At 43.9% G+C, this 13,510-nt stretch overlaps 1 non-coding gene across 1 annotated transcript; it reads right to left on the bottom strand.

Moving 5' to 3' along the window:
* Window positions 1–496: 496 nt before the first annotated feature.
* Window positions 497–567, bottom strand: trnag-gcc (transfer RNA glycine (anticodon GCC)). The gene has a single exon. It is a non-coding gene; the product is annotated as a tRNA-Gly (tRNA).
* Window positions 568–13,510: the final 12,943 nt, after the last annotated feature.

The following is a 13,510-nucleotide window of genomic DNA, read 5'->3' as shown; positions in this document are numbered from 1 at the left end:
ACTAGAAAGATAACTGGACTCTAAGCGATAAATTACGAGGAGAGATCACACAAACTATAGTTGTATTCCCTTCAATTTTGTAGATTAAGGGTTGATGTGATCGAAATGTTCAAGATATTAAGAGGAACTGATGTGGTAGATGGATAGAAACTATTTCCGCTCGTTGGGGTGTCTAGGACTCGGGGACATCGGCTAAACATTAGAGTCAGGACTTTCAGGAGTGAAGTTAGGAAACACTTCTGCAAGCAAAGTGTTGGAGAAGTTTGGAACTCTCTTCCATAAACAGCAGTTGATGCGAGCTCAATTGTTAATTTCGAACCCGTGATTTATCGATTTTTGTTAACCAAAGATATTTAGAGATATGGGACTAAGGCGGGTACAGGGATTTCGGTCACAACTCAGCCATGATCGGATTGAGTTGCGGAACAGGCTGGAAGGACCAAATACCACAATCCTGTTCCGAAGTTCCTCATTGGTGCAGAATGCAAAACGATCTTGCATTGGCCGGGAATCGAACCCGGGTCTCCCGCGTGGCAGGCGAGAATTCTACCCCTGAACCACCAATGCTTGCTTTTGTAGAAGTTACATGCTCCTATATGGAATGCTGTCTAAACGAACATGCCGTTCACAGCTGCGATGGCCGAGTGGTTCAAGCGTTGGTCTCAAAACCCCGTTTGGGTTTTCCTGCCGAGGTTTGAATTCTGCTCGCAACCCCCAACTGTTTCAAGATCTCTTCAATGCTCAAATAGATTAATTGGAGTTAATTGACCGCATTTACCTCTCTCCCAGCATCAGAGATACTTTTAATTGAGCGTCCAATCTTCTCTTGCAAGATTTCAAGACCCGAGAAGGAATCTCTCCCAATCTGTAACTTAAATTCTGGTCGTTTGCAAAACCTGACATTTATACTCTTTATTTTCTTTGCATGCATCTCTCTATCTTTCCCTGTCTCTGTCTCTTCTCTCTCTGTTGTGCCCGACGGGCTTCTCAGGCTTCCTTGAACGGTGAAGGCTGATCTCACCTGCAACACCAGCAGAGAAAGGTAAAAAAAAGGCACTGAGACGGTTGGAAAAGTAAAGGTGCAACCCAGCTGCTGCAGCAATTGTCTACACGCTTATGTCTCTTCACTCTCACAGTGAAACAAAGCATCAATTTGATTAAAGTATACTTCTGGTCGAGTGTATATTATCGCGATGCCGAGACAGACGGCAATTATATCATAGAATCCGAGAAAGTTATGCCAAAGAAGGAAGCCATTCTGCACATCGTGCCTGTGCCGGCCGAAAAATCGGTACCGAGCCTCATCTCACTTTCCAGCGTTTGGTCCCTAATCTTGTCGGTTATGGATCTTCACGTGCATATTGAAGTTTTTATTTTTCAATGCGATGAGGGTTTCCGCCTCTCCCAACCTTTCTGGCAGTGATTTTCCGACCCCCACACCCACCACCCTCTGGATGGAAAAAAAAATTCACTCCCCTCTCATCATTCTACCGATTACCTAAGATTGATGTATCCTGATTATTGACCTCCCTACGAAGGGAAATAGGTCCTTAATATACACTCGATCGAGGACCGTCATAATGTTATACACCTCAATTAAATCTCCCAACAGCCTCCTCAGTTCCAAAGCAAACAACCCCAGCTTATCCAATCTAATCTCATAGCTAAAATTCTCCAGTTCTGGCAACATTGTCTTAAATCTCCTTTGTACCCTTTCTCGTGCAATCACATCTTTCCTGTAATGTGGTGACCACAACTGTGTGCAGTATTCTTGCTGTGGCCTAACTATTGTTTTATAAATTTCTACCAGAACCTCCCCTGCTCTTATATTCTATGCCTCGGCTAATAAAGGAGAATATTCTTTATGGCTTCTTAACCACCTTATCTAGCTGTTCTGCTGCCTTCTGGGATCTGTGGACATGCACTCCAAGGTTTTGCTGTTTATCTACATCTCTCAGTCTCCTCCCAAGCAATGTAGTTTCAGAGCAACTAATTCTGAAACGTCTTACTTCATAATTCAAGTCGTACAGTCGAAACCAATTTGTTAAACGGAGACTAATATTGGTGACTGGAAATAGTTAATGTACAACTTGATATTGCTGTGCACCGGAACAGAAAACGAGATTGGATGGACAGAAGAGGTCTGAAAGGATGGCCGATCGGCTGTGGGAGGCAGCGCACCTTTCAACTGACTCCACGGCTTCAGCATCAGCGGTTTGTTGGTCTCGGGGTGTGATTTTCGCTTGGAGGGTTGTGTTATGTGATACGCGCGCGATCTCAGTTTCAAATCCCGCATGACCCCTCCTCTTTCTGTGCTTTTAGTGAAAAGTCACCAATTAGCTTCCGATATCTTTTCAATGTTGCTGTTGGTGGAATTGAATTATATCCAGAGAATGTTTGAGCTCCAGAGGACAGAGTGCGGAAATTTCCAAGGCACAACACAGGTGAAAAAATAAATGTCTCAATATGATGAGGAGATTGAAGCTGAATGTGAATTTACCCCAGTGCAGTCGGTCTCATTGATATAAGATGACGGGATAGAGAGCGACATGTGCAGATGACGCCAAGATGGGCAGCACTGTAAGCAAAGTAGATGGAAGCAGAACATTACAGAGAGTATTTAATATAATAAATGAATGGGCAAAACTGTGGCAAATGGATTTCAATTTAGGTAAGTGTGAGGTCATCCAACTTGGACCTATAGAGCATTGATCAGAATACGTTCTAACTGGTGAAATGCTCGAAACCGTGGAGTTCCAAAGGGACTTACCGGTCCATATACATAGATCATTAAAATGTCATGGACAGGTACAGAAAATAATCAAAAAGGCTAATGGAAAACTAGCTTTTATATCTAAAGGACCAGAATACAAGGTGATAGACATTATGCTACAGCTATACAAAGCTCTGGTTAGACCACACCTGGAGTACTTTGTTCAATTCTGGGCACCACACCTTAGGAAGGATATTTTGGCCGTGGAGGGAGTGCAGTGTAATTTTGCTGGATTGATACCTGGAATCCAAGGGTTAAATTACGAGGGGAGATTACACAAACTAGGGTTGTATTCCCTGGAATTCAGTAGAATAAGGGCTGATTTGATTGAAGTTTTCAAGATATTACAGGGAACTGTTGGTGTTGATGGAGAGAAACTCTTTCCGCTCGTTCGAATGTCTAGGACTCGGGAACCTGGCCTAAAAATTAGAGTCAGGAATTTCAGGAGTGAAATTAGTTAACACTTCAACAAGCAAAGGGGGGTAGAAGTTTGGAACTCTCTTCTGCAAGCGACAGTGTTAGCTTAATTGTTGATTTTAAACCTGAGACTGATAGATTTGCGGAACCGGCTCGAGTGGCTAAACTCATCTTCCTAATTGGTGCAAAACACGAAACGTTCATGCATTGTCCGCGAATCGAATCCGTGTCAGAGGCTAGAATTCTATCCCAGAGCCACCAATACTCGTGCGTACAGGCACTGCATATGTACATTTATGTTACTCTCATAGTGATTGAAAGCAGCAATTTGAGTAAATTATACTTATGGTAGAATGTAAACTATGACGATGTCGAGACAGACGATTATGTTGTTTCAGAGCAATTCATTCTGCAAAGTGTTACTTGATAATGCAAGTCTTACATTCAAAGCAAATTTGATAATAAGCGAGAAATATTGTTGATATGAAATGATCAGTGTGGAACCTGATATTGCTCCACATCGTGCATCGTAGAAGAAAGCGGGATTGTATGGACAGAGCCTTCTGAAAGGATGGCGGAACGGCTGCATGGCAGCGAAATTTTACAGCGGCTGCACGGCTCTGTTGCTTGTTGGTCTTTGGGTCTGAATGTCGCTCAGGAAGTTCGAATCGTTCAAAATTCCGAATGAGCCCTGTTATGTCCCCATTTTTAGTCAAAAATCACCAATTGGCTTCTTACATCTTTTCAGCGGTGTGGAAGGCAGTTTTGACTTTTCTCCAGCAGAGCATGTTTGAGCACCAGAGGAAAGAAAGCAAAGGGTTTGTCCATGCAACACAAGTGGACGAAATGAAGATCATCTTTCAAGAAGTTGTAGATTGAAGCCGGCACATGAATTTATCCCAATTCAGACAATCTCATGGGTACAGAACAAAAAAGGTAAAGGATGCTGCATTGGCCTGTAACCAAACCTCTGGTTTCCCACCAGCAGGCGAGGGTTCCACCACTGAACCACCAATGGACACACGGCTGCAGGCAGCACATGTAGCTTTGGATACATGTCCAGAACATGCACTCTGGCAGAGTTCCTGTGATTACCCTGCGCAATCGACTCCACAGCCGCGCGATGCCTTTGTGTTAAGTTATAGATTAAGCATGGTCGTGAAATTCACTGGGGGTTCGAAACCAGCTTACACGACGATTGTGAAACAGTCAAATAAATAAGAGCTGTAATTACCAGGCAGTGTTTACTTCTCTCAGAGGTTAAGGGATAATCCAGCCCAATGTTCACCTTTAAGATTTCACGACTTGAGACAGAATTTCAAAAAAACTGTACCTTAAATTCTGCTCAATCACAGAATTTAGAGATTTATACTATTTTATTTCTTTGCATGCATCTCTCTATCGCTGTCTACGTTTCTTCTCTCTCTTATCAGGCTTCCTTGAACGGCCAGGTCTGGAAACCGGGGATGGAAAAGACTGTCGGATCTTCAGTCCAATTGTTGGATTTCGACGGGATGAGCTTTGCTATTTTCCGTCTCCGTTTTCGGAAAATATAAACCCAGATGGGATTTCACCTCCTCAGTCCCGTCACCTCCGGGTAATGGGAATGAACCCAATCTATCGCTCGGTCGGAACATCCGTATTCTTATTGCTTAAGTATAAAATTACGGGGTTACAGCTATATTCAGGAGCATTTTAGAAATTAACACGTAACAGATTTATGCGAAAACTAGAAGCACGTGGAATTAAAGGACCTGTGGTAACGTGGGCACCTAATTGGCTCAGGAATGGGAGGCAGAGAGTAGTGGTGAACGGATACCCTTATACATTAGGGTCTCTATACTTGAATTATGTTTTCATTTATTGGAGCATAGGAACAGGAATCGGCCATTCAGTCCCTCGAGCCTCCAGGTTAACACATCCTTCCTGAGGTGGAGTGCCCAGAACTGAATGATGTCCTCCAGATGAGGTCTCACCAGAGCTATGTGCAGCTGTATTCCAGCCTTCTTGAAATGAACGGGGAGAGTAAGAGCTCAAGAATGAAAGCGAGAGAGAGCAAGACGAATAGAGAGAGACAGACAGACAGACAGCTCACTAGGCATTGGAGAAACCGTCGCTGTGTGGATTTCTCAGGAGCTGCTGTGAATCCCCACTGAGCTTTCGAACCACTTGCTCCACCGCAGCAAAAAGTCATAAGCAGCAAATGGGTAATGTGAAATCACATGATCGACAGCCGATTTGTGGCGCAATGGGTCGCACGTTGGACTTCAAATCACCAGCTCCAAAGTTGTGGATTCCAATTTGACTACCGTTGAAGTTGAGGGCTCCATTTTGGTGGTGGGAATTAGAACTTTGCAGCAAAACCACAACAGGATCACGAATGTTCATCAAAGAAGGGAAACAACCCTCTTGTAGCTCCTGAAAATCGCAAGAATTCAAGTATCGTGACTGAGCGGTCTAACCCGCTGGTTTAAAGCTCCAGTTAAATCCCATATTTTGTAGATGGATCAAAATCACGGTTTGTGGCTCCAATTCCGCAGCCTCCTTCCTGTAAACTAATAAAACTAAACATCTCATCTGTTTTTGCAACAGCGTAGGCCGGAGGAACCACATGGCTGAACAAATAACTAGATGCATTTTGTAACACACCAATTGCACATTCTACTCCGTTCGAAATGTTCACAAAGAAAAGGATTGGTTGATCTCGATGAGAGTCAACTAACAACCTCGCCATTTCCCGACCCTGGACTGTCATATAAGGACCGCCCACTGACTGATCGCGCCGCAAGAGCCCGGTCACTTTGATCACCCGTCCCTCTCAGCTGGAAGGAATATTAAGGTGAGCGGCCCTCACCTGTGGGAACGTGTCCTGTCCCCGTGATGAAAATAATATCTGCACTTTCACTTTCAGCTTCTTTCACATCCTCTGCTCCATCGCACTACATTCGGGTTTTCTGTGAACAGGTCAAAATAAACATTGGCAGAAATTCTAAGAGCATTGGGATTCAAACCCACGCCTCTATAGAAATTAAATGTAACACCTTAGACCGCGTGGCCGCGCTACCATAATGTCACAGTAATGTTTAAAGAGCTGTTTAATGCACAAAAATATGAATTGAAGCTAATTGACCGCATTTACCCCGTGCTGGGGCTGTTCTCCTTCGAGCAGAGAAGGTGAAGAGGAGATTTGATAGAAGTGTTCAAAATCATGAAGGGTTTAGATAAAGTAAATAAAGAGAAACTGTTCCCATTGACAGAAGGATCGAGAACCAGAGGACACAGATTTAAGGTGATTGGCAAAAGAACCAAAGGCGACATAAGGAAACACTTTTTTTCCCAGTGAGTATTTATAATCTGGAATGCGCTGCCTGAAAGGGTGGTGGAAGCAGATTCAGTCGTGACTTTCAAAAAGGAATTGGATAAATACTTGAAGGGAAATAAATGCAGGGCTACCGGGAAGTGGCGGGGGAATGGGACTAACTGGATCGGTCTTACAATGAGCCAGCGCGGGCTCGATGGACCGAATAGCCTCCTATGCTGTAACCATTTTATGATTGTATGATTCTATTGATAATCCTTATTTTCTTTGCATGTATTTCTCTATCTCTCCCTGTCTCTGTCTCTTGTGTTGTCCCCTGATGGACTTCTCAGGCTTCCTTGAACGGCGTTGGCTGATCGATCCTGCAACACCAGCAGAGAAGGTTAAAGAAAGATTGAGACAGGAGGAAAAGTAAAGGGGCAACCCAGTTGCTGCAGCCAATGTCTACACATTAATGTCTCTTCGCTCTCAATTAAGTTACTCTCTTTTCATTCCTCTTATTTCGTTTTTTTTCTTTCTGCCTCCAGCACCTTTATCTGTATCCTGTTTTTATTCCCTCATGTGTCTCTGCTGGATGATCCAAAATTCAGACCCGCCGCTTCTTCCAGCTTTTTCTTCCTTCCACAATAATGGTCCATTTCATTGAGACTTTACTGCGGCCTTGCTACTCTAACATTCACCTTCATTCACCTTCACATTCTTACGCCTTTATGTTTGCTCTTTTTCGACCGCTGTTCCTCGGGGGCACATGGCCCGTTCATTTGTGCCTTGAAACATTTCCACCTGCGTGACTGTTCCAGAGACAAGCACAAAGAAAGCAGGTCTGGCATTCCGAAGGACAGCGGCATAGTTTTCCGTGGAATTTCCATGGGGTATCTTGTGACACGGGGGATGTTAACTGAAGAACTGGGATTTGTTTTCATGGTCGTTGGAGCTTTTCCCCGAGCAGTTGATGTGCGGGAGAGACGGGCGGCGCTGCAGAGCTGCGAATGACGGCTGAAAGGTGCACTTTTGGCAATCTGGGCGGTGCAGTAAAGTCGGAAATGTTCCGCTTGATCTTAATAGGTCTGTGGAAATATCTGATTCAACAGGAATGAGGAGAAATGAAAAGAGCGGCAATGGTGAAAAGGTGTCGATTACAGGAGATTGGCCGTGAGCGAAAGGTCCTTTGAAAGCTCGGCGAAGAGGGGAATTTTGTTCGGAAACGGCAGACTTTAAGCGCGTGAGGAAAGTGAAGTGCGAGTTGCGTTCTTGGGTCAAATTGGGTGTTTTCAGGCAAACAGCCATTGTGAAATCACGAAAATGAAAACAGAAAATGCTGAAAACGCTGAACAGGTCAGGCAGCACCTGTGGTGAAAGAACCAGAGGAAACGTTCCAGCTGCATGACCTTTGTAATCAGAACTAAAAGGTTTGTCATGTGTTTGAGCAACTTTACTGCAGAAGATGCCAGCTTCCATCTCTGAATTATTTGGGTTCGAATCTTACTGCTGCCAGAATTTGTCGAGTTTTTCATTTTGGCCGCCACACCAAAAACCCTTCTTTAATAAGAAGTGTTTTTCCGCATTGCTGGTTTACACCTGTTTGTAAAATTCAGCAAAGTCTGGATTGCCACCCAACTGTTTCTTAGACGGAGGTGTTGGGACGGTAAGGTGTGATCTCGGTGAAGTATCAATCAATGTGCACAATGGCGCCCTGGTGAAACGAGTACCTCTTATCGTCAGTATAATATAAAAGATATGTAACTTAATTATGAATTTCTTCTTTACATCACACTAGGATTTATTATCAGGGAATGGACATGAGCAGGTCGATTTACGTCACGCTCCGGTCGCTTTGCATCGCCCCCGACACATAGAATAGAATCATCGAAAGGTTACAGCACGAAAAGAGGCCATTCGGCACATCGAGTCCGTGCCGACAATCTGCCAGTGCAATCCAGACAGACCCACTCCCCCACCCTATCCCTGTAGCCCTGTATTTTCTTTCGTTTCAAATACTTATGCAGTTCCTTATTGAAGACCATGATTGAATCTGCCTCCACCACCCCCTCGGGCAGTGCATTCCAGATCCTAAACACTCGCTGTGTAGAAAAGTGTTTCCTCATGTCACCTTTGGTTCTTTTGCCAAACACCTTAAATCTATGTTCTTTGGTTTTTGATAGGAACAGTTTCTCTCTATCTACTCTGTCTCGATCCTTCATGATTTTGAATACCTCTATTAAATCTCCTCGTAATCGTCTCTGTTCCAAGCAGAACAACCCCAGCTTCTCCAATCTATCCATGAAACTGATGCCCCTCATCCCTGGAATCTTTACAGTAAATCTCTTCTGTGGGGATTCGGTATTAACATCGCCGATTCCCCCACCATCAACATACTGTTGGTCACCATTAACCAGAAATAAAACTGGACCAGCCACAGAGGCTGGATATTCTGCGCCAAGTGACTCACCTTTGAATTCCCGAAAGCCGTTCAACCATCTACAAGGCGCAAGTTGAGTGAGTTCGAATAGTCATGTGATGGTCATCGACCTGAAACGTTAATTCTGTTTCTATGTCCAAAGATTCTGCCTGACCTGCTGAGCATACGCACATTTCCAGTTTCTGTTTCAGGTTGGCAACAGAGTCAGTATTTTCATTTTGAATAAAGGGGCTTTCACGCATTTCTCCATGCGACGAGGTGGTTGAGAGGTTAAGGCGATGACCTGCTAATCTGTTGTGCTCTGCAAGCGTGGCTTCAAATCCCATCTTCGTCGTTATTGTGTTTAAGTTTTGTTCCTCTCATTCGTGAAAGAATGTCTGGTTCAAGTCCCATCCTTCTCGAAACGGCAGACGGAGGGTTGTGCATTGTTTGCTGAAATCAGCAACAGTTCCTTCCAGGAAGGTGTTGAGATTGTTTGGTCGCGAAGTATCAGATTGAAGATTGGTGTCATTGTAAAAAGAGTAAATCTTATGGTCATCGTAAGAGAAACGGATGTACCATAATTATGATTTATGTCCGGATCATTGCGTGTTAAAAATGGATGTGCTGTCAGTCCCGGATCATTCTCTGTGCGTTTTACCCGATTTTCTTGATACCTTTTTCCTTCTGAACTGAAATGACGATCCTCTCTCGAGAAAACGGTTCACCGCCTGCTTCAGGCAACTGGTAGGAAAAATAACAAAAACTGATGAGACCAAGTTCATTCTGCTCGGATTAAATTCCAATCTCCGCACTCTATCCCCCATTCAGACACACCCCCGCCTGGACATTATAATCTGCGATATTCATAAGGGAATGGAGAAGCAGAATATCACGGTTATAATTTTCTTCGTTGCTCAACACTGAATAGCTTCAATTGCAATGATTCAGAAGGTAATCATAGGATCATAGAATCTTACAGCACAGAAGGAGGCCATTCGGCCGTCGTGCCAGTGCCGGCTTTTTCGAAGACCTGTCCAAATTAAACTCACACCCCAGCTTTTTCCCAATAATCCTGCAAATTCGTCCTCTTCAATTATGTCCAATTGCCTTTTGAATGATCCTATGGAATCGGCTTCCACCATCCTTTCAGGAAGTGCGTTCCTGATCTTAACAAACCCTCTGTGTGAAAATAATTCTCCTCAATTCCCCTCTAGTTCTTTTGCCAATTATTTTAAATCTGTGACCTCTGGTTTACCGACCCACTTGCCAGAGGAAACAGTTTCTCCCTACTTGCTCTTTCAAAACCCCTCATTATTTTGAATATCTCTGTTAGGTCTCCCGTTAATCATCCCTGCTGTAAGGAGAATAATCCCAGCTTCTCCAATCTCTCCATATAACTGAAGTCCCCCATCCCTGGTAACATCCAGGTCAACCTGCTCTGAATCCTCTTCAATGCCTTTTTATCCTAAAGTGTGGTGCCCAGATCTGTACAATATACTCCAGCTGAGGCCGAACCACTGATTGTAAGGATTAGTATAATTTCCTTTTTTTTTGTATTCAATGCCCCTGTTTACAAAGCCAAGTATCCCATACGCTTTCTTAACCACCTTATCAACTTGCCTTGTTTTATGAATATGAACCCCCAGGTCCCTTTGCTCTTGGAATCCCCCATAATTTGTTCCATTTTGATGATACTGCCTCTCCATGTTCTTCTTCCAAACGTGCATCACTTCACACTGATCGGCGTTAAATCTGTCACGTGACCGCCAATTTCACCAGTCTCTCCATCTCATCCTGAAGTCTGCTATTATCTTGCTCACGATTTACTACGTTGCCAAGTTATGTATCATCCGCAAACTTCGAAATTGTACTCCCTATTCCCACATCCCAGTCATTTATAGAAAACAAGAAAAGCAATCGCCCGAATACCGACCCCTGGGGGATTCCACTGCATATTTCTCCCCAGTCAGAAAAACATCCGTTCACCACTCCTCTCTGCCTCCTGTCCCTCAGCCAATTACTTGCCCACGTGACCACCGGCCCTTTAATCCCACGTGCTTCTAGTTTTCGAATAAGTCTGTTATGTGTTAATTTCTAAAATGTGTCCTGAAAATAACTGTAACCCCGTAATTTTATTGTTAAACAATGAGAATACAGATATTAAGACCGAACGATAGATCGGGTTCATTCCCATTACCCGAAGGTGTCGGGACCCGAGGAGATGAAAACCCATCTGTGTTGATATTTCGCGAAAACGGAGACTGAAAATAGCAAAACTCATCCCATCGAAATCCAACAATTGGACGAAGAACCGACAGCCTTTTCCCATCCCGCGTTTCCAGACCTGGCCGTTGAAGGAAGCCTGATAAGTCCATTAGGGAGCAACACCGAAAGTGAAGAAACGCAGACAGAGATAGAGAGATACCTGCAAAGAAAAATAGTCTAAATTTCCAATTCTGTGATTGAGCAGAATTTAAGCTGCAGCTTAAAGGAAATTCGTCTCATGTCGTGAGATGCACATAGGGATGGATTATAACTTTATTTCTGAGAGAAGTAAACATTGCTTGGAAACTACAGCTCTTATTTATTTCACCATTTTACAGTGGCGGTGTGAAGTGATTTCGAATCTCAGTGAATTTCAAGACCATGCTTGACCCACTCGTTTGGTCACCCACAGGTAGCACGCGGCTGTAGAGCAGACTGCGCAGGCTCATCACAGGAACTCTACCAGACTGCATGTTCCAGACTTTTATCCAACGCTACACGTGCAGACTGCAGCCGTGTGTCCATTGGTGGTTCAGTGTCGAACCCTCGCCTGCCGGTGGGAAACCAGTGGTTTGGTTCCAGGCCAATGCAGCATCCTTTACCTTTTTTATCTGTACCCATGAGATCGCCTGAATTGGGATAAATTCATGTGCCGGCTTCAATCTGTACAACTTCTTGAAAGATTATCTTCATTTCATCCACGTGTCTTTCGTGGACAAACCCTCTGCATTCTGTCCTCTGGTGCTCAAACATGCTCTGCTGGAGATAAGTCAAATCTGCCTTCTGCACCGCTGAAAGGAAATGAGAAGCCAATTGGTGATCTTTGACTAAAAATGGGGACACAACGGGGCTCATTCGGGATTTGAACCAGTGAAACGCCTTGAGCGAAAATCAGACCCAAAGAACAACTCGCAACAGAGACGTACAGCCACTGTAAAATTTCGCTGCCACGCAGCCGATCCGCCATCCTTTCAGAACACCATGTCCATACAATTCCGCTTTCTTGTACGATATAGAACAATGTCAGTTTCTGCACTAATTATATCATTTCAACAATATCAAATTTGTTTTAAATGTACTACTTGTATTATCAAGTAACACTTTACAGAATGAATTACTCTGAAACGTCATTGTCGTCTGTCTCGGCATCGTCACAGTTTACACTCCACCACAAGTACACTTTACTCAAATTGCTGCTTTCATTCACTATGAGAGCGAAGATCCATGAATGTGGAAACATTAGCGACGAATTTATCAGCTGGGTTGCACCTTCACTTTTCCTACTGTCTCCGTCTTTTTTTTCTTTCACATTCTCTGATATTATTGCCGGTTCGATCAGCTCTCGCCGTTCAACGAAGCCTGAGAAGTCCATCGGGGACAACACAGAGAGACAAAAGACAGAGACAGGGCGAGATGGAGAGATGCAGGTAAAGAAAATGAAGAGTAGAAATGTCAGGTTTTGCAAACTAGCAGAATTTAAGTTCCTGATTGGGAGAGATTCCTTCTCGGGTCTTGAAATCTTGCAAGAGAAGATCTGACACTAATTAAAAGCAACGGACACGCTGTAGAATCTCTCATTCTGGGAGAGAGATAAATGCGGTCAATTAGCTCCAATTAATCTATTTCAGCACTGAAGTGATCTTTAAACAGTCGCTCTGCGAGCAGAATTCAAACCTGGGCAGGAAAACCTCAATTGAATTTTGAGTCCAACGCTTCAAACACTCGGCCACCGCAGCTGTAAACGGCATGTTCGTTCAAATAGGATTCCAAATGGACACTTGCCGCTATTAAGAACGCGCGCATTGGTTGTGCAGGGGTTGAATTCTCAATTCTTATGCGAGAGACTTTGGTTCGATTTCCGGCCAATGCAGAATCATTCTCACCAATGAGGAGCTGAGGAATATAAGTATGCCATTTCGCCCCTCGAGCCTGTTCCGCAATTCAAACAGATCATGGCTGATATGTGACCGAACTCCATATAATCGCCTTCGCTCCGTATCGCTTAATAACTTCAGTTAACAAAAATCGATCAATCTCAGGTTTAAAATTAACAATTCAGCTCGCATCAACTGCCGTTTGCGGAAGAGAGTTCCAAACTTCTCCCTCCCTTTGCTTGCAGAGGTTTTTCCCAACTTCACTCCTGAAAGTCCTGACCCTAATGTTTCGGCGATGTCCCCTAGTCCCAGACATCCCAACCGGCGGAAATAGTTTTTCTCTATCCACTCCATCATTTCCCCTTAATATTTTGAAAAGTTCCATCAAATCAGCCCTTAATCGACTAAATTCGAGGTAAACCCCAGTTTGTGTAAACTTTCCGCCTAATTTAACCCTTGGT

Source organism: Heptranchias perlo, chromosome 20, assembly GCF_035084215.1.
Source record: "Heptranchias perlo isolate sHepPer1 chromosome 20, sHepPer1.hap1, whole genome shotgun sequence".
NCBI lineage: Eukaryota > Metazoa > Chordata > Chondrichthyes > Hexanchiformes > Hexanchidae > Heptranchias > Heptranchias perlo.
This window is presented reverse-complemented; position numbering and strand designations above follow the sequence as displayed.